Genomic DNA, 22159 nt, shown 5'->3' with positions numbered 1-22159 from the left:
TCACAACTATTTGGCAATCAAAACCAACGATGAATGGTGCCTCCTGGGGCAAGGCAAACGTTTATTATTTCATCAATAAGTTATGAACAAAATACTCCAAACACGAAAGCATTTTCTGCGTAGAATTTCATTTCAAAAGCTGCTGACGTACAAAAATGCGACAGCGAACTGACATAAAATCCCTGTCCCAAATTTTCAACCTATTGCACGGTATTATCATTGGCAAAACGGATAGCTTATCCTGTATTCTGTGAAACGAGATTTCCGGGAGGGCTTTTCTAAATGGCCGAACAGAAAAATCCCGGTCCCGTACAGAGAGTAACTCAATTTACTCGGACGCACCAGGCTGCTCTATTCACTAATCAATTGAGTTCTAAATCCTCGTCCAATTCCAAAAAAAAAAAGATTCTTTTTTGTGAAAGCCAGCTAGCTTTACAACGTTTGGAAGAAAACAAGTCAGCAGTTCTAAGCCGACGACTATCGTTTTCGGGGATCACTTTGCACGAGTGAACTACTTAAAGGTTCCGTTTTTTCCTCCATTGATTCGATCCAATTTGGTAGCATAAAGGAAACAGTAAATGGTTCTACAATAGCGTCTTGAGTGTCTCTCCTTAAAGCAAAATCTACGCATTGTGAGTTAAAACCCCGGTGTTTCCCCGGTTCTAACTACCGAAGGCTTTTTAAAATCATGCCCCGTTTAAACTCCGCTGGGAAAAACAGCCATTGCCTTTAACAGCTCTACTCACAAGCGGCTGTTGTGCGTGGTGCCTGGTGAAGGCATTAATTTATGGTCCAAATTTTTCCCCACCGGCAGACCCACTCTCAGACGCTGCCGTTATTTCGGCACTTAGACGGCCCCAAAAACTAGGGGTTTGCTTAGTTGTGAAGATGGAAGATGATTCAACGGTAAAGTAAGTTGTTTTCCGTGTTTCTTGCTTGCGACAATCTTCGTACGCTGCTGCTACTGATGGCACGGCAGTGGTTGTATGGAAATGAAGAACAATATATCTTACGCACGCTGGGCTTTAACGGTTCCAGCAGCGGGAAATCCCGACAATGCGTTTACTTTTTAATAAAGCCTTCGTAAAGACATAAATATGTTAGTCGTACTAGGCGCGGGAAGCTTACCAACTAGAATGGTAATGACATTATTGTGTATGAATTGTATTTGGGAGGATAATATATTTTAGATGCCTATTATTACTAGAGATTGATGTTTCTTATTACGTACTACTCGAACGATCCACACATCAACAGATTATTGAAAATGAAAACGAAATTGTCACAAATATTATTCATTCCTTTGATCGCTGTTAAAATGAATCCATTTTTTAACATCTCCATCAATAAGCTCGCAAACAAAAGCAGATGTAAAAAATCAATTTCGTTACCCACACCCACACCAGAGCCCAAACATTCGATTCCAAAGTCATCTTTCCAAAAGTTTAGCTTTGTGTTTTCCTGGCACGAAAAAACAATACTTATAAATTCCCCAATCGCAACAAATGGTCGCACACAATACGGATGAAGCTATCGGATACGACCTGAAGTCCGCACGCTAAATCGACCATAAACGAGCCTCCGCCGACATCATGACAATCATCTCCATCGATGAAACCAACTTTCCTTCTGCACCAACCAATGCCATTTACTCGATAAACGATAAACGAAAAACGACTGCAAAGACGAGGAACAAAAAAAAAAGCCTTACAACAAACATAAATAACCTGTGCCAGAGAGCTCCCGTGTTAAGAAGAACTCGAGAGGAAGTAAACGGCCGACGAATAAAACAGAAAGTGATCAAATTTGAAACAAAAACAAAAAAAACCATAACAAAACAACACAAAACGAAGAAAAAACTGAACTGAATCGCGAGCGATATTCGAAAGCGAAAACGGAAAACGAGTTTCCATTTTGGAAAACGCAACACAAACACATGCACACCCAACAGATGAATTCGAAAATGTAAGACCTTCTTCATCACGCCCCCTTCATATATCCACAAATGCCCCTCGCTGGCTAATGGCCAAAACGGTGTGTGAATGGGGGATTGCTTTTCCTCTAGTTCAATGTCAGCACAGAAATGGAAAACCCCAAACGAGCGGTGCCGGAGGTGCCGAAATGACAAAATATGACAACGTGCGACACGTGGCGTAATGGTTGGTGGGCAACAACGAGAAAAAATTCGGTGCTACAATATGTTCAAGTGGATGTCCTTCCGTGTGTGTGTGTGTGTCGAATCGAAATTTCTGTCAAAGGCTACGCATGTTGACTGGAACCATAAATCTGCCAGAACGTCGACCAGCTAATCCTGCGTTATGTTTGGGAATAAATTGAAGCAGTAGCATCGAATGTCCTCTCCACATTTCCCGAAAACAACCGAAAATCGAAGTGGCCAAAATAGTGTGGATTCTATTTTCGAAAACCCCCGTGAGGCAAAAATCACCCCAAAACAGCTACTGCACACCATAGTTTTATTTCTTTTCGCTATTAAAAATGCTACATATTTGATCGAATATCAGGTTCGTTGTGTTAGTATCGAGTGTGCCAACTGCACAACACCTCCGCCGAATGTGATTCGGTGCTATTATTTTTGGTCCGTGTAAACGTTGTGTCTTTGCCATTTTGACGTCGCCCTGCCGTTCGCGAATCCCCCGAAGTTTGCTCAGGGGCCGTGCAAAGCAAAAGGGCAGGAAAACCTCATTGGCAGTATTGATTGGACATCATAAATTGTCGAAAATCGATCGGCACCAATCTAGAGCCACTGTTGGAAACAATGTTTGGCAGAAGGTATTCAAATGAAACAGGTATTATGGGGTGAGGGATGAGTCTACTTTTATTGTTTTATTTTAAATAATTTCTATTTGAAAATGGTGCTTTGGGATGGAGGAACTTTTACTATTTACTCATGTTAAATGTCCAATTTTACAAACTTTCATAGCAACCTTCTTTTTCCTCGTTGGTTTTCGAGGTCTACAACCTCGAGAGGTCTGAGTCTAGCGTTTCCCAGCTATCTTGACTTCATAAATCTTGCAGACTAACCCGTGTTATCTACGGAGCGCTACTACTAACAGCTTTATTCAAATAAATAAAGATAAAATAGCATGTCTCATACAAAAAACGTAACAAACAGTTCAAGTTCATGGTTCTGCTACTATAAACTCTTCCGTTCCCCCCACATCCCTCTCCGGATGGCCTTTTAAAAAAACGTACAAAGAAACTTCATTTGTTCCGATTTCCCACCCGCGATCAGCACACGCAAGAAATCAATCAACCGTGCAAAGAAAATCGTCCTCGACTAGCGTTTTTTTTATGATCCGGAGCGCTTTTAACGGGCCGTGTTCTAGGATTGAACGCGCGAATGCCGAGAAACAGGAACTCGATTACAGAACAATTTGTTCATGGTTCCGTATTAGCCCCCGTAAGAACGAGGACTATTATGCTAAAACCCGACGGTATGGACTGTAAAATTGCAAACACGCAATGTTTGAGCCCCCTTCACTGTGTATGTGTTTGGGTGCTCTTGCTACGGGTGAGCCGTATTATGTTGGGGAGACGCCGTTACCCCGAGCGACTGGGTCAATACTGGAACAACAACCAAGCTCCAATAATCAACAGCGGCAGCGCATGGGGAGAAAGAAGGAAATTTGTACCAAACACGCAAATGCAGTTGGAGGTCCAATATGAAAACAAGCCCTATTGCCGATGCCTACCCCAAAAATATGCCTCGGAATAGTATAAACATACGATTTTTTTTCTTTCTTTCTATGCGTAACTAAGCTGCAAAATAGACAATAGAGGACGCATGTGGGTAAAACGTGGGGTCGTCGGTCTGGCCGGGTATCCCGCTCTGCGTTTGCATGCGAGATTGTGTCTGAGAGTGCGTATCAATTGAGCACAAGGTCAACCCGCAACGCTACTTATTATGATGGGGTGGAAAACAGTGAGTGGAACAGATTTGCTGTTGCCACTGTGACACGCATGGGCATGATTGACGAGTTATACGAACGGTGTGTGTGTTGATAGCATACCACTTTTTCCAAGCCATCATTATCAGATTTCGAAATGGCAATATATGTATGAAGGGTGGCTTGTAATGGGGTAGCTGATATCAATAGAAAGACTCTTATGTAATTTAAAAAATCGATTAAAATAAATCCTTGCAAGCAATAAAAAAAACGCAACAACAATTAGCAAAAGCGTGATTTCAATGTGAACGGTAGGGCATGCATGTAATAAGCAGACAAACCAACCAAGTAAAAGAGGTAGAAAAGATCTTAAATTAAGAAATTTTTTACAGGAGTTTTTAGAAGATTTCATAAGAAGATGCATATTTTTTGGAAACTTCAGCACATGATATCACAACTGCGTCAGTTGATTTGATCACCACACATTCCTGGCGAATGTACACTACAAACGAACTTCCCTGAAGTTCCCGCAAATTGTGATATAAAAACTTCGATGCAATGTAGCGTCTACTAAATGCGTCTGCTAAACAAAACCCAATAAAAAGTCAGTTCACGACCCCGTCGCGTTCGACCAATTCGAACAAATAGAACCTTCGGTCTTATTATCGCTACATTAAACCGGTAACAGCAACAACAAAATCACCTTCAATTCGCTTCTCGCAATTCGCCCAACATTCGCACAAAACGTTGAACTCGAAAGTGAAGGAAATGACCTCCCGTTCTTCCCCGGTCGGAGGTTGGGGTGGCATCATAAATTAACGCGAACATTTTTTTGCTTGCCTGGCCACCACCAGCACGCCCAACCGCCAGCCGAGCTCGGAACTCGGCTCCGACGCTACACATAATGGGGCAGAGCGTGAACAAAATGCATCGAATGTCGCGCCGGGTCCGCGGTATGCATTTGCCTGCCGCATACGCTGATGATGATGGTTGGTGTCCTGCTGTATGTTACGCTTCTGATTAGCGCAGGACATACACCAGCACCCTCAGGGTCGCCTCATTTGACCGACGGTGCGCGCTACGTGGTGCGAATGGGCAAACGCGTGCACAGATAGCCGAGGTGCATACATGCATACCATCAACCAGCCGTTCGCTAATAAATAGCCGATCGGTGCATATTTGCATACGCGAACCGGTGGTGCAGGTTGAAGGGAAAGGTAAAGCGCTTGTAGCGACAAGTCGACCGAGGTTCATCACCCCCACGGCGATCGTTTGGGTGAGGAGTACGGGCGTACCATGGGTGATGGCTGCGGTTTGTGCAAATATATGATCGGTCGTTGTCATTCTTGTGAGTGCATCCAATAGCAGGGCGGGATCAGCCGCTTGAGGATTTGTTTGAGCTAAGAATAAGTAAACAGACGGTGGAGGGTGACTGAGGAGCCAGATTTACAGCGCAACCTGTGTGAAAGGTGTCATTTTTGGGAGCGGTTTTTCGGTGGATTATTTGTGTTAAGATTTTGAGACAGAGATTCGAGTGATTTACACCCTTAAGAAGACATGCCACATCTAGGTCGAATGTAGAAGGATTTTATTGGAATTTGCAGAGATTTTGATATTAAATTTTTATCGTTGTACACACTTACACCCAGCAAAAAGCTGCATTTTCTTAATTCTCTTTTATTAAAGCATCAACTTTGTACAGCTCTCCCACAAACATGAACACATGTCAGTCGCTCCCACTTAATCGAAATCGAAAAAGCCACTCAAACTTAATTGAATTAAGTGATAATACACTAACAACGAAAGAACCAGTTTGTTTAATCCCCAAACCTAGTCTCCGAAAGTGAAGCACCCATGGTTAACACTTTGAGCGCTAGGCCCTTCTCCCTGTCTGCCCAGCCAGTGACAATGACAAACACAAACAACATCATGTGAAATCAATTAAACACGATCAAGATCACTCGCCAAGATGCTTCCAGATGAACACGATCTTCGAAAATGCGACCGGTTTTTTTTTTTTGGAGTGAAACAAGATACGCATGAGAAATTAGCTCCTCTTCTGCATCTTCTTGGGTCTTTGCTTATGCTATCAAACATTAACTTAACGTTATTTGGACCGCAGTGGCAAGTGGCTTAGCTGTGAATATTAGCGCCAGCAAGAGAACTTCCAAACGCGACGTCAATGTTGCAACATGGCGTTGTTTGTACAATGATGACGCAGAACCGCTGATCGCCCTTACTTCAGTAGCTCACTTCGCGTCCCCGACAAGTCTTTACAAGCCCATCATTACGTGTCGTTTTTTCTCTCTCGCTCGAAATGACACTGAAGTTAGCGGAATAGGCAGCACCCGATTGCTTACACTGAAATTGCGATGACTCATTTCATTCAACTCGGGTAGAGGCTTTTTGGTTGGAGAAACTGAGGAGCAATTTCATTTTGCATCGTCATACTCTCTAGGGGCCCCTTAACCCTCTATCTCGAGTACGTTTTTATCGTCGTTTGCATCCCTTTAATCACTATCCGCACACGTACAGGCATGTATCGCGAGTAAAATTTACTCTTGCACATTCTTAACAAAGCATGGATGCTAAATGGAACAACACGCTGCACCTTGTCCCCAAACACGATGGCCTTGCCCTAGCGATCGACGAGCCTTGGTAAGAGCGTCTTCAACGGATCGGATGCCAAGATCGCTTTGCGATATGCCCTTCAAGGCAGCAGGCAAAGGGCTGGGCGAGACCGGGGCGCGCATTTTCTTCACTGCTCAAGGTCCTAAAAATAGGATCACAAAAATACACCCATCAATCGGTTCGTCTCAGGCGCTGGCTGGGAACGAGTTGTCATTAGTGCGTCGTTTTAGTGTGATTTTTTTTTGCTGTCTCCATATTTCTTTCCCGACTTGTAGTAACGAGGAGACAAGAATGACAAGAAGATGTGTTTGTGAGTCTTTCCTTCCAATCTGTAAAGGTTTCATCCTCTGCTTGTACTTGTCTAGATCAAGAATTATGCTAGCCGTATATCACAATGTATAGATGGAATCGGTTTCCGTGTGGTTTATCATCGGTCCACTAGCAACAGACACGACGACAAGAATCCCGGGATTTACACCACGACCAGTTCTGTCGTTCTATACATGACGCTACTAATAATTTGAGCCTGCCTGCGTTCTATTTATGACGACATAAATTGCTTTATTTTCTTCGACCATGGGGATCGACAAACGACGACTAAAAACGGAAGCATGTCCCCCCATAACACTGCACTCGTACTGTCGCTCGGCACTCGCTCTAGTTGCGAATTTTCTCAACCTACTAAATGATCTTTTGCCTTTCTCATTCGAACCCTTCCACAACACCACGTCCGAATTCACGCAAACACTGTGTGATCGTAGGAAGATCATCTTACACACTTCTTTACTTTTTTTGTCACACCAAATGGTGACATTTTAAATAAAGAAAACCTGGCGCTCGGCAAAACGATGGGGCGTTTGCGTTGCTGTTGCCAAGCCAGATCGCAAAACTCTTATCGGTTCGGTGAGTGAAAGCGATTTTGTTTTTGTACAATCATGCCACAACTCTGCCAAAATAAAATTGTTGATTTCGTGCAGGTACGATCATTGCATGATGAGTGAAAATAACAATTTTAATTACAATTCTTGGCGAAGCAGAAAAAAATGTTAACAATGTGACCCTTTTATAAAACACAGCTGTTGAATGTTTTCACTTGGCTGGGGTTTGTAAGCAAAACTGAACTAGTAAAAAGGATAAAAGCAAAGAACTGGTTAAAAGCAACGAAGATTTTCGTAAAGGATTTCCCCAAGACATTCTTTTGTCTGGGGGTTCGACACAAATGATGGGAATTTTCGGGGGATACTAATAGGAAATCTAAATTTGGCTGACGCCAATCATTAAGTTGCAATTTATTTTGGTGTCGGAAAATGGCTAACAGAGAAAACATAATTGACCATTTTTTATAGTGCCTGAGGGAAAGAAAAATAGCTCTAGACTAGTTGTAGATGGTTTTAAGAACACATATTGATTAACAGGTCGGCTGATAATTGTCTGGCCTGACACATAGAGGGCGCTTGTAAATTCAAATCCATATTGTTTTTTTGTTAGTATTAACCTTGAAACGAGTTCTGTCAAAATTTGACAGCACTCGGACAATAACCTAGTGAGCTAGAGCATTTTATGTGACGCAACTTTTGTGTTTTGAGCAAACATGGACAAGAAAAGGAATTTCGCGTGTTGATAAAATATTGTTTTTTGAAGGGGAAAAATACAGTTGAAGCCAAAAATTGGCTTGATAAGGAGTGTTTGGACTCTGCTCCACCAAAATCAACTATAAAATATTGGTATGCTAAATTTAAACGTGGTGAAATGAGCACTGAAGACGGTAAACACAATGGACGCCCGAAAGAAGTGGTTACAGAGGAAAACATTTAAAAAATCCACAAAATTATCAAAAGCAACCGAACCATAAAGTTGATCGATTAAGCTGACACAATAAAGATATCCAAGGAACGTGTTGGACATATCGTTCACGAATATTTGAGTATGAGAAAGCTCTGTGCAAAATGGGTACATTTGACCAAAAACAACAACGAGCTGATTATTTGGAGCAGTGTTTAGAGCTGTTTGTGCGAAATTCTAGCGAGTTTTTGCGTCGGTATGTTACCATGGATGAGACTTGGCTTCATCACTTCACTCCAAAGCGAGGAAAAACGCAACAATCAGCTGACAAGGTTATGGCGTCAGTTTTTTGGGATGCGCAAAGAATAATCTTCATCGACTGTCTTGAGAAAGGAAAAACCATTAACAGCGACTACTATATCAAGTTATTGGAGCGTTTAAAGCACGAAATCGTTAAAAAACGGCCACATTTGAAGAAAACAAACACAAATCAATGAAAACAAAGGCAAAAATTCATGAATTAGGCTACGAATTGCTTCCCCACCCACCGTATTCCACAGATCTGACCCCCAGCGACTTTTTTTCTTTTCTCAGATCTCAAAAGGATGCTCGCTGGGAAGAAATTATCGTCAGATGAAGAGGTGTTCGCCGAAACGGAGGCCTTTTTTGACGGAAAAGAAAAATCCTTTTTAAAAAATGGCATAGAAAAATTGAAAGACCGCTATTATCGGTGTATCACCCTTCAAGGGAGGTATGTTGAATAAAAAAAATTTTTTTTTACTATTGTAGGCCAAACAATTATCAGCCCACCTGTTAAATGTGATTAGATTCTAAATGCAGTAATAAGATTTTCATCAAAAATCTCACAGAAGATTTCACGAAAATGGTAAATCATTGTTGCACAATGTAAAAACATAAAACTGAAGGCTTCTTGTCTTGTTCACGCAACATCAACCATGGATTACCATAACCCCTGTTGTAATCGCGCAACAAGTATGAAACGAAATTACATCGATTGCACCATTTTACACCCTAAAACCTCCACCTTCAGGCAAGTTTATGCTCCCGCAAATCAAGGTTTGTTTATCATTTCCGGTTAAACTCTCTCTCCCTCGCGTCCTACCATGCTGAAGATTGAAAGGAAACACAACGCTTCCTTTCAAACTAATGCCTGTGAGAAGCAGCACCGAAGACAACCATAACTGCACGATGGGTGAAAAGGGCACCCTCATGCAAGGCAGCATATACTACACACAGCGCATTCTGTCCGATGTTTGCGCTGTTTGTTTATTCAAACCAAAAACCGATTCCCGGACCCGGTCTAACATACGCTGCCAATCTGTTCGTTCCGAGCGAAGGGAGACATTCGTGTTGCTTCACTAAACCAACATCATCCTTCCTGTGTGTAATACGTGTGTGTGTGTGAGTGTGTGTGTGATTCAGTTATATTGCAATATATTTCATAAACGTATGGAACCGCAATGGCTCGTCAAACTCGCACGGAAGGGCATAGAAAGGGCGAAAAAGTACTTGGAAAAATCGTTAATCAATCGAAACGGCGAAGCGATCAAAACCCAACCGGAAGCTCACCACCGGAAGAAGAAGACAGAGCACAACTGTTGTGTCCGCCCAATGTCGGGAAAAAGCGAAAGTCAAATTAAGAACGCAATAAATGCATTTATTGGTGCGCATCCACGCGCATTCTGCTCTGACAGCGTCAACTTCTTCGTCATGCCGCTTCGGTTTGCTCAGAAAGCAGCGGAGTGCATTTGATAAGGAGACGTTTGCGGCTTCTTTAATGAAGTGAGGGGACGCTTCCATCAATCAACAACAGCTAGACGAATAGAACGCTGACTACCGCGAAGTAGCAGTGAATGTTAGTGTAAATAAATAATCAAACAGCTCATTTGTTATTAGACTGAAGCGGCTTGGGAACTACGGACGAATTTATTTATTGCTATAGCATGCTGATCGATGGCTTTTGATTTGTGCTTTCAAAGAGGGATTAGAATATATAATTATCAACTGTTTTGCACGACAGTAAATTATTGAATATTTATTTTACCCAGCGAACATATCGATCGCACGTAAATCTCCGAAAGTGCGCTTATGTCATTCCGACCATTCACGTCAGATTTGCAGACGATACACGATCCAAACGCTCATAGATCAGATGATCGTTTCGCTTCATAGTGCATTGAACACATCCGCCCGCAATGCATACGCAAAGCATCGAATGTCGAACCATTCGAGTGTGAGCGATGGAAATCCATATTTTCAACCTACATACATATATCGCATGGCCACGGCTGTCGACGCACCGAGCATCGCAACGCGATCGCGTCTCGTAAATCATATTACCACCATCGCACCCGGGTTCCCTTTCACAAATGATCAGCCAAAAATTCACGCACCAAAGAGCAAGCGTTGCTTGTCGTCGTCTGGTTTCGTGATGTCTATTCTTAGGTATTTCCTGATTGCATGGGAAACGGTGGCCACTCTCAATCAGCGTTCTTCCGCGCGCTATGGAGCCAAGAGGACCTGTAGAAACACCTACAATTCCAGAACAAGCGAAAACCCATCCAACCGTGACGTCACTTCACTATGAAGAATGATGACCGCCAGGCACGATCAAGATGATGCTTCGTTAACAAGTGACCAACGAGCCGAGCGGATATAAGAATGAATATATTCCGCTATTCTCTCGGCTGGAATCGCTTATTATCTCATCATATTTTCTCCAACTTCCGAAACGATGAAGACGGGTTGGGCCGGTGGTTGGATCAACGGACAGTGTGCGGGCGTTAGATGATGATATCATCATCCCCCTGGCATACACACAACTGCAAAACGGCACACGCGACCGACCAGCCAAAAAATGCTAAACGAATCGAAACTGACTCTTCCGCCTCCACCATATGGCCAGTTAAGCGTGGTACGAATTTATGCGTGTGGGTTTTCAGTTGTTTTTTTTTTCCTTTACTTCTGCCCCCTATTTATTTCGGCGTCACATTGCTAGAAAGCGGCTAAGGACGAGGGCCAAGGTTGAACGATGAGCCCCTGGCTTCTCCGTGTGTCCATGGTAAACTAACGACGTCGTAGATGCTGTTGATGATGGTGATGGTTTAGCACTTCAATAACATTTTTCCACTGGTTAGCAATTGAGTGATATAATGCTTGCGCCACGGTAGAAGCAGGCGGGACAGAACGGGTTCCCCAACTTTGGTTAATCGACTGAACGAAACCGTGAGTCCTTGGGATGGTCAGAAGAATTCCTCGGAAAATATGGATGTCCCTACGGCGTCCATACGCAGTAAAAAGACATAATACGATTTGCTCCTGCCCTTTCCTCTACTAAAGTTCTTCCGAAAAACAGAACCCAAGAAAAAACAGATAGGGATATAATCAGGTTTATTGAGGTCCAGAGCAACTCTTTTTCGCTCTTCTTTTATCTTGCCATCTGCCAAACTTTTGGACTTTTGGACGCGAAAAAGGGATATCCTCGTATAGCCAAATAAACGATCCTTTATCTGGGAAGCACCACTGCCTAACGGGCGCGGTGGTTTGGCTGTAACTTGCCTCCCTGGGGGCAAGACATATTATGGCACGTGCTCCATACGCTTCCTATCGTACTGCCACATAAAAAAAGCTCTGCCACCAACAAAAACGATAACTACGACAAGATCAACGCACCGCTAGCTTCCGAACTAGCTGGAGGAGTTTTTCCAACGCCGAGCGAAGGACAAAGAAAAAACAGAACGAAAAAACCCGCCGATTAAGTAAGAAAGCAACTTGTCAGGATACCAGTAAGGATACACGTACTAGCAGTGCCGAGGGCACAAATCGAAATCGAAAGCGATAAAATCGCATCCCACAGGAAGGGGGAAGTTAAAAGTTTTACGTCTTATTCTTGCTATGAAGGCCGGCGCAGCGCAAGTTCCCATGGGAGTGAAGTGTTGTGACACACTCAACCAAGAAAAACTGGGTCACCAGGCACACAACACACAAATTTGCAACGATCGTTACGGGACAAAGGCTTCACGGATACATCCATCAGGAAGAACAGATGGATCGTTCTGGTCGTTCGTTTCGAAGTAATCCGATACCGGAAGTGATCCCATCAAAAAAAAAAAAAAAGTGGTAATGTTTATGGGATGCAGCATGGGATGGAAGCCAAATGTTTACGATCATACGCAAGGGGTGAGCCGAGTTCGATTGAAAAGTGAGCCCTACACATTTTGGTGTGTTTGTGGTATGCATAAATAACATTGTTTGTAATAAATCGGATATTTGAGTGTTTCTGGGTAAGAGGTAATCCTTAAAAAAAACCATAACCCTTAGCGGTTTGTTTGTTAGCGATCAGCTTCAAGAACGATGTAGAGTTCGGACAATGCTCTCCATTGTGGAGTCCTAAAGCAAAACAGATCTATAAATAATTCGCTTCATCGCTAGACAATTACATTTTTTACGGTGGTGTTTAACCTTTTCATTTCTATCAAAGACTCCTTTACTCTGAATATCTGAATCGATTTGAACCCTAAAAGGAAATACCTTAATAATAACCTCAACATGAAACATTTCCATTCGTGCATTAACGGATTAACCCGGTTCCAACACGCGGCCGTTGTACACCGTTCGTTATCGATTTGACGTTATCGCTGATTTTTATATACAAGGGAAAGCCGGAAATCGAATAATCTACGATTCAAATGTGACCCATTTGGTGCTCCACAACGCCAGAAATCCCATCTTCGGAGTGGCACTAAATTCAGGGGTACAACTCTATTCCACCGAACGGTAGTGGGCAATACCTTTCGGTTTGATTAATTAGCAAGATGGAAGCTCGAAGAAAAAGTTCACAGCACAACCTACAGGGCTCCAAACGAGGACGATTCGGGTTGGAATGGTTTGGAAATTATTACCAAATAGCATTCTGTTTTCAGTTCACTAGTTGATGAATGGTTCTGGGTGGGCAGAGTTAAGATATGTAAACGGTAGAGTAATGAAATGTGTAAGCATCATAATTAGACCGCTCCTGGGGACATCGAAAGTGTTGTAGCATTTTGTTTTCGGTATAAGCAATAAATAAAGGAATCTTTATAGGGATACTGCTTCTCTCTCTCTCTCTCTCTTTTTGGCTATCCCCCATAGTGGGATCTTCACTATGGGGGGACGTTTAAAGACAGGCGCCGTCGTCGCCTACACCACCGGGCCCGCCCTCAGGTATACTGCTTATCATATCGATAAATCTTGTCCGATAAAGTAAATCACAGGTTAGGTACTTCCCGAGACACATTGTCCTATATTTATGATCTGATTTCTGATATAATGAATGATAGAATTAAGTTCTAGAATCAGCCGTAGGGAAAATTTGTAAACGGAATACGTTAGTCATTAAAATGAAAGCTTTATACAAGTTTTAAAAGTAATAACGTAAAATAATCCTTCTCCTTCTTCAGGAGCATATGCGTGCCCCAGAGTCACTCTGCTTGGCTCGGTGGCAGAGTTCGGTGGGACACCGTCGAGCTCGGGAGGTTTCTATATTCCATCACTCCCCAGGTGTCCGTGAAGCGTTGGTTCTACGGCATCTCAGGTGATCGTGCGTTCATTCATAGGCTTTGGTCTAATGATTACGCTTTGGGCGCGCATCTTCAGCGTTTAGGACAGGTCGACTAAAAGGATGTAGCTGCGGCCTGCGACCACGACATTCTACAGTGTACGAAAAGTAAAGTGACATTGGATGTCAAATTTCGAGCGCCAAAAAAAGCTCCTTGTTTTTGACAGTTCTGCCACATTTCAAGTCACAACATCAACCCGGCTAGGGGTGACAATTTGTTTTCGGAGCTGGTGGTCAAGGATTTGGTGGTCCGACGATTGTTGACCACCAAATCCTTGGTTTGTACGTTACGATACCTTTCGGAAATGGTTGGGATTTCCAAAGCCTCGGTCAACATCGTCCTGAAAGATGTTTCAGGGGTTGAAGCGGGTGAAGTCTCACCTGATGCCAAAAGGCCAGAAAGGCGGAATCGTGTCGAAGACTGCAAAACGATGCTGGCAGACTGAGCTGGAAAGCTGAAATCGATTATAAATGCCGGGGAAACGTGGATTTACGCATACGACCCGGAAACAACGGACCAGTCTAGCGAGTACCGTTCCCCGAATGAACCGAGGCCCAAGAAGTCGTGCCAAAGTGGAAAATCAAAGTGATACTGGCGGTATTCTTTGATTACTGTGAGGTGGTTCACAAGGAATTTCTTCCGAAGGGCCAACCGGTGAACAAAGAGACTTTCTAAGCGTAATGCGGCGGATGCGGACCTCCATCCGGCGAAAGCGGCCGTATTTGTGGAAAAACAACATACGGCCATCATTTTGAGGGAGTTTTTCGCAACAACTTGCATCCATATTGTTCCGCAACCGTCATATTCGCCAGATTTGACACCAGCCGACTTCTGGCTGTTCAACAAACTAAAACGGCCGCTTTTACTCCCTCTGTTTGATTGTCTTATACACCTCGCACCTCGTGTTGTACCTCGCTTGTATGAATGATGATGGATCGATGCTATGGACGGACAAACCAGCGAATGGGAGAAGATCGCACACAATCAGGAACCTTCGAAATGGAAAACGATCAAGATCACCATCAGGACTTCACGTATGGAAACGCCCGCACACACCCTGTGATAAGACACTCACTACGAACAAGACTTTGGCTTTCGCTGACAGAATACTACGCAACGGAACAACCGAGCACACACGGTATGTGGTGCCCTTTCAAGGCTCGTAGAAGGAAATGTCTTCCCCGGGTCCATGATGCCCTTAGATATTCTGGACTGCACGCGTGCTACAATGTGGGCAGCAGCGTGTTCTCGCCAATTGGCGGCCCCATTCCGAGAGAAAAGGGAAATCACCCAAATGCTCATTTAGTTGGGATTGGAAACTGCAACGGTTCCCATGAACCTGGAATTTCTAGTAAGTGCTAGTCATTAGCTAGCGCTGATTACGTCCCTGCCCTTTGTACACACCGCCCGTCGCTACTACCAATGGATTATTTAGTGAGGTCTCTGGAGTCATACCTTTCGCGGTTCCTTCGTGAGCTGCAGTTGGCACGGCCGGAGTTGACCGAACTTGATGATTTAGAGGAAGTAAAAATCATAAAATAATACACGAAATGTGTGAAATATGAACGAAAATTTCCAACAAAAAATAACGCAAAGGTGTAAATTGAACAAGACAATACGGAAATGTCAAGTATACAACCGTTATCTATAAGTTTCTATTCTCAATAAAATAGAGCAGCCAAGCATTACAAATTCAACAAAACTCTGCTAAAAAAAATTGTTTAAATCAGCTGTAATGGTCGATACGTGTCACCCCAACCCATGTGTGGCTACGTAAATATGTGCATTAGCCATCATCAATTGACGTATGCACACACACACACTGGACCCCGCGCGCCCAGTTCGTTTGGCAGAAGCAATCAATTATTATTGCCGCCTGTCACTCTCCCGTTAGGTGTTTGCTTGTGTGTTCATCGTGCAAATTTAGCACGCGCTTTGCGTCACATTTTCCCGCCGCCCAGCCCAGCATGATCACGTTTTGGTTGCAGCTGCAACATTCCTCTTTTGTTTGTTTGTTATGTTTTGTCCCGCAATGCAAAACAAAAAAACAACTGATAAATGACACGGGACTTCTTACAAACTGCTGACCATGAACAGGAGACGAACAGTGCTGAACTGGGCCAAGTCAGATAAAGGAAAAAAAGTGGAATAAAATAAGTGCTTCGACCACGGTATGGCACAGCAGCACAAAAGTATCTTCTGGTTGCCAGATGGGTACTACTCACTCAAGGATGGGCGTCAAACGGTCCGGCGAGGAACGGGAGAAGATATCGGAAGCTAAAACACCAGCCGACCAACCAGACCGGAAAGAGACACCAAGCAAAAACACGTCCTTCGATAACGATGTTGTGTTTCTTCTGACGTTCTCTAACGCAGAGGAGTTCCAGCAGTGTGCTGCTATTTGCGAAAACAAAAATCGATGAGCAGACACATTTTATTGGCCCCCTTGTGCTGGTTGCTTGCTTTCTTTTTGCTGTAAACCTGGCTAAGAGACAGGGAGGAAAGGAAAAAAGCATACTGGCCCAAAAAAGACGAACGCCACATTCTGTTTATGAAAATTTATGCAAGAACAGCAACGCACAAATCGAATCAAGACAGGCCAGAAAGGTAGCGAGAATGCATGCAGAATGTATATGAACACACACAAAACGAAACCAACCGAAAGAAACATGATTTCGGTGCCGTCGGTAACAAACAACCATCGGTGGCAGCATCTTCCCCTTAACCTCCGAACCTCCATGGACCTCAGAGTAGAGCCATTTTCGGTGTCGTTTCGTGGTGGCAGATACTCTATCGAAATAAAAAAAACCACACTAACACACAAAACGGAACACCTCTAAATGCCCTTATGGTACTCTGCTTGGTTGGTTCAATGAACCGAACCCCCATCCCCCGAATGAAGTCAAGGTGTCACGGTAAAAGGTAAGACGAATGCGAGTGAGGACCTCGTTGGCCTGTGTGATTTGCTCTGCTTTAATTCCTCCTCAATCCCGAGCGCTCAGCACGGTTCCCGTAGACGGCAGCATGACAAGCTTCATGGACTGAAGAGTGTCACATCAATATTCATCGAAACCGCATCGAGCGAATCGGCCATTTGGTCGAAGAATGTCAGGCGTGCGCCGTTGATCCACCCCGAAGAGCAGGAAAACGTTTAGCACTCTTCTTGGCCCTTCAAACAAACTCTCCCGTCAGTGCGGATTTAATAAAGACATCTTGCACCCAGACATTCCACACCGAGGAAAGTGAGGATCACCCGTAAATAAGCACCCGAAGGCGCGGCCTTAAACAAACTAATTTCCACGACCGTTGGCTGAAAGTGTAGTTTTCCTTCTGGTGAGCGAGTGTGTCTTACGGGGAATGCGAAAAGCGAATTCCTTCACAACGTTCTGGCAGTGTCAGGGCAGGGAGAGACATGCCGCTATCCCTTTTGCCTAGCCTCGTAACGCCCGCGTACGATTAATGTATCGACAATGGCACACCCGAGGGAGAGAATCTCTTCTGTACGTGCAGGGCATCTTGTACACACATATGTTCTTTTCTTCTGCTCCTCTGTCCCTCTCTCTCTCTTCATATTGACACCCCTGTTCCAGTCACTTTCTTTTGTCCATGTTGATGTCGGGTTTGTTTGCCTACGGATCATCCATTGATATGCCAACCGACAGACGAATGAAGATATGTACATTGACAGTTAAGCTGTTTTTTCTCTGTGTTGTAAGAAATTCTTAAGAAATTTAAGCTACAACACCAAAAAACACACACAAAAAAAGGCACACAATAATGCAGTGACCTTCTTGGAACGTAACATTCCTCCCCGGCAGGAAAGAAAAACCGTTTTACGCAACTATAGCTTCACGAACGCGTGCCCGGAATCCTTGCACAGCCTTATTTTCGTCAACTCCGGGAGATCCGTCGTTCCGTGAAAACCTTCCGCTGTTTAGCATATTTTTAAATCCAGTGTCGAGCCTTCCTTTTCCTGCCCCGGGTTGCCGGGTATGGTGTTCCCGAACCCGGATCGCGTGTAGGGATTGAAGCAATTGAAGTGTCCGTAATGGCGTAGCGCGATTGAACGAGTCCGTCGTTAGCATAAGACAGGGTGCATTGGAACATTTTAAGCATTCTACGCCACATCCAGACCAAAAGAAAACAGTTAGATCTTAAGTTAAATCGAATCAGAGAAGTGAAAAGAAACCAAAAAAAGGGGTTCCTCCTTGGCGCTATTTATGAACGTTTGCTGCAATGCCATTTCCGGGGCACACGGAATCTTCTCTGGATCCTTTTGGGGGAAAAAAAAGTTTATAATTATTGTAATGTATTCACTGAAGGAGGAAGAAAAGTTTTTCCTGCTCATGTAAATGCATGTACTGCCAATGGGATACAACTGTTTTGGAAATGTTAAAACCAACAGCATAATTATCCTACCGATTTTGATTCTCCTTTTTCCCTTTGCAGCTCCTGCTGCAGGACATGAAAAGTTAAATTTATTTAAACTATTAAACTTAGAAGTTTTACATTTTGTTTTGTATTATTTATACGCTATGTGTAGGTAACATTTTTGGTTAAGATTGCTTCATAAAACTAATTCTATCCTCGAGCAAAGAATTTGACTGTCGCGAGATACGTTTTTATTGCTGACATTAAACAATTTGGCTCTTTACATATTCTGCTTTCTAAAGAAAATTCATTAATCGATCGAGGGCCTGATCTGATTTAACGAGCTATTTACTAATAGTGATGGGTAAATTCGACAAAAAAACGGGATCGCTTCCGAATGGCTCCGCCAATTTTGGAAGCGGCTCCGGTAGGCAGGTGTAATATTCCATGTTCGGAATCGTCTGGAGCTGTTTGGAGCCGTCTGGAGCCGTCTGGAGCCGTACGGAGCCGTCCGGAGCCGTCCGGACGGCTTCGACGGTTTCGGAACAGTCGACTAGTGGTACCGGACGGCTCCAAACGGCTCCAAACGGCTTCGGACAGCTCTGGACAGCGCCGAACGGCAGCGAACGATTGCAAACGGCTCCAAAGCCGGAGTTACGATTCTCGGAAGTGCTTCAGAGCCGTGGGTGCGGTTCCGAGAACCCATCACTACTCACTAAGTTGCAACGGGCATTGATTGGCTTACAAAACTTATTATACCACGTTAAATAAACAAGCGTCCTCAGTACGACACAATGGTCCTGATGGGATTTGAACCCCAGTCTTGTCGTGTAAAGGACGGCGGCGCTGTGTCCTCTACCACCGGGGCGCTCTCTTCCGACAGTCTAAACGGCCTTAATACGCATCAGAGTGCTTCGTTGATAGACGGAGGATCTTTTTCAATAATTTTGCGACTAAAACGGTGCAGAATCGACAATGACTTGAATGACTTGAAAGCATGCGAACAAATTTTCAAAGACGGCCTCAATTTTTTCAAGTTCAACCCAAATAACCTGCAGTAGTTTTATTTGCATCTCCATCCAAACTGACTCTTTTTGTTCTTCATTCATCCAAAATTAATGAATCTATAAAATTAAAAATTGGATCAAATATGGCTAAATCGATTGTCTCAAATTTACGTACACCATAACCGCCTGTCTAACAACCGCTACGTGTGTAAAAGCCTCACACCACATTGCGAACGACGACGGCAGCTTGCTGATTAAGCTGTTTTCCGAACAATCAACATACAGGCGTTCCGTGTCCTGTGTATTATTTTACGGCATTAATCATTCCCTTTTTACGGTTCCACACGGTTCAGTAGTCCGGGTTCAATGACACGAAGATACAGGTAGCAACATAGAACCCAAAACACACCACCCTACGTTTGATAGCCCCGACAGTTTCAGTTTCGTTATCTTCACTGACTCTTTCTGTGCTTCTTTGGTGAAACGTTGCGTTCGGTGCATCGAAACGCATCCGTATGCAAGGTTCGTATTGCTTACGGTAAGCGATATCAAGACACCATGCTCCGTCTTCTTCCTGGCCTTTTCACCGCCACAAGTACTTTAATGAATTTCCTTTCGACCAAAGCTTTCGTTCCGATCTGGATGCAAAAAGTGCGGAATGCAAATGCGATACAGCAGGTCTCGTGTGTCATATTAATTTTCCTCCAGTAAGAAGAGGCACAATTCAACACTTCAATCTTGAAAGTGTCAGCAGACGGGCAAGCTTCGTCTGCGTGTCAATCAAATCGAGAAAGCTCTTCATTTATATTTACTACATCAAGATACTTTCACCACTTTTGTTTACCATGCGTCAGCGATGCTTGCGAAATATATTAAACACCTAATACGATGTGAAATTCCTGCGCGCTGGCAACATCATTGATGATGGAATAACTTCTCATACTTCACTATTCAAATCATATGTTGAAGAAGACAAAAAAAAACACCTTTACAAAAATGATGTAATCTCGCATAACTTACGAAGGTATCTGCATGGGACGATCGGCTGCATATGGACGCGATCATTATTTGCGCTCGGTGCAATTTATAATACTTCAACCCGTTTTTATCAAGTCATGTCAATCTTGCCAAACACTCCTATTGCTTCCCTTTGCTTGCTGACATGCTCCTTTTTCTAGGCTACCGTGCAGGCAAATCAAGAGTTCCCAATCCCGCAATCCGAAGGTCATTATTGAATGGATGAAGCAATTCATTTGTAACAATACACAAACCACATGCATGTGGGTTTCTTTAAGAAACGCTTGCAGTCGGTGAACTTATCTAATCTCGACACGAACGGGCGACAACCATTATCTTCCCGTCTACCACCATAAGCCGGTACACCATTTTGTTTTATTTTTTTGCATTCCATCCGATAATAGCAACAACCACACACACACACACCAGATAAGCGACCAGTGAAAAATGGCAAACGTATGAAGAAGTTAGTACACAAAACAACAATATATTGATGGCAACACAAAAAACAGACGCAAACGAAGCACTTTTTACAAATAACCCCCCCCCCCCCCTCCCCCACAATGGTTACGACTGGTGACTTGCAGCTATCCAAGCAAGCCAACGGACCATAACACTGCTGCTCCTGCTACTGGGAGGGAGTTCTTCTTTTGGTAGACAGCAAAATCATTAAAAATGTGTCACCTTCCAAACGTCAAGAGCCGCATTGCTCATTATGATAATGAACAACTCCTAGCAAGTATTAAAAATCACACATAATTTTAGGATGGTAGTAGAACACCAGGCAGAAAAGGGATGTAGAAAAGACAGTGATGCTTGCAATAACATGTGCAATCGTGAAAATAATCCATATGGCATATGTGTTTTTCGAAGCTTTCCATTTTGATAAAAATATTTTGGTTTTTTTTTTTTTTTGTGCAAATGCACATCATGGAAATTTTCTTCCCAGAGAACAGAGATGTCAAACTCATGGCCAGCAGAGAACCGTTGGACAAATCGACTAATAAAGTGTCCCATCAGGAATTGATTGCTTTTTACATTTGGCTGCGATACTGATTGAATATTTCATCCAGTGCAAGGATCTAACTGAGGAAGGAGATCAAGCTTTACGATCATTGTAAAAATATACTCCGATTTCGGATAAATATTTTCTTCTGTGACGAGGTCCTTACATGGATAATCTGGGAACCGCATTAGGTCCTCCAAATACAACACTAGTCTAAATCTTTGGGAAGATCTCTTTAAGTTTTGGGAGAAGTTTGGCGTTTGTCTTCTCTACGAATGTAGGTCCCACACATCAGGAGTGTCAGGACAACCAGAGGACGCTTGGCCACAGCCGTGATATTCAGGAGAAGTTTCGCCTTTGCTTTCTCAACGAATGTCGGTCCCGCACACCAGTAGTGGTTTCCCGCTCCGTCGGAAGAATTACGGGGAATAATCACTAGTTGAACTCTGGTTCGCGGTTAAATACTTCTCCTGGCTAGTGTCCAGGAAAGGTTAACTCTCCAACTTTAGCGAAACTGGTGACGCCCGCCGTATAATAGCGTTGTTAGCAGATACGCGAATCCACTGGTAGGAACCAACCCAGGTCGGCCCAGAAAAAAGGCCTACATCCGTCTGATCCAAAAGGATCTGACGACTGCGCAAAAGTTCGGACTTGGTCATCCCTTAGCCTAATCGGCGCACCAACGGCAGATGCTTTTATCCGGCTTGTTCCCATCAGTAACACAGCCAAACACAGGCCATAGAAAGCGACAGTGTCATCCATGTGTCATCACTGAGTTTCGCTCGAGACATGTAAAATTGGATGCACGCAATCAAGCGA

General features: G+C 43.6%; 2 protein-coding genes across 2 annotated transcripts in view; both read right to left on the bottom strand.

Moving 5' to 3' along the window:
- Positions 1 to 3000: 3000 nt before the first annotated feature.
- Positions 3001 to 22159, bottom strand: part of LOC126564129 (protein MCM10 homolog) — a 297632-nt gene continuing 278473 nt past the window's right edge. Inside the window, exon 2 of the mRNA XM_050221066.1 lies at positions 3001 to 3010. The gene's annotated coding sequence lies outside the window, so the exon portion shown is untranslated. The remainder of the gene's footprint in view (positions 3011 to 22159) is intronic.
- LOC126565482 (cytochrome c oxidase subunit 4 isoform 1, mitochondrial-like) overlaps positions 17809 to 22159 on the bottom strand; it is a 174031-nt gene continuing 169680 nt past the window's right edge. The window contains exon 3 of the mRNA XM_050222662.1: positions 17809 to 17820. The gene's annotated coding sequence lies outside the window, so the exon portion shown is untranslated. The remainder of the gene's footprint in view (positions 17821 to 22159) is intronic.

This window comes from Anopheles maculipalpis, chromosome 3RL (assembly GCF_943734695.1).
Source record: "Anopheles maculipalpis chromosome 3RL, idAnoMacuDA_375_x, whole genome shotgun sequence".
Lineage (NCBI taxonomy): Eukaryota > Metazoa > Arthropoda > Insecta > Diptera > Culicidae > Anopheles > Anopheles maculipalpis.
The sequence above is the reverse complement of the archived record's forward strand: the minus strand, read 5'-3'. Positions and strand labels throughout refer to the sequence as shown.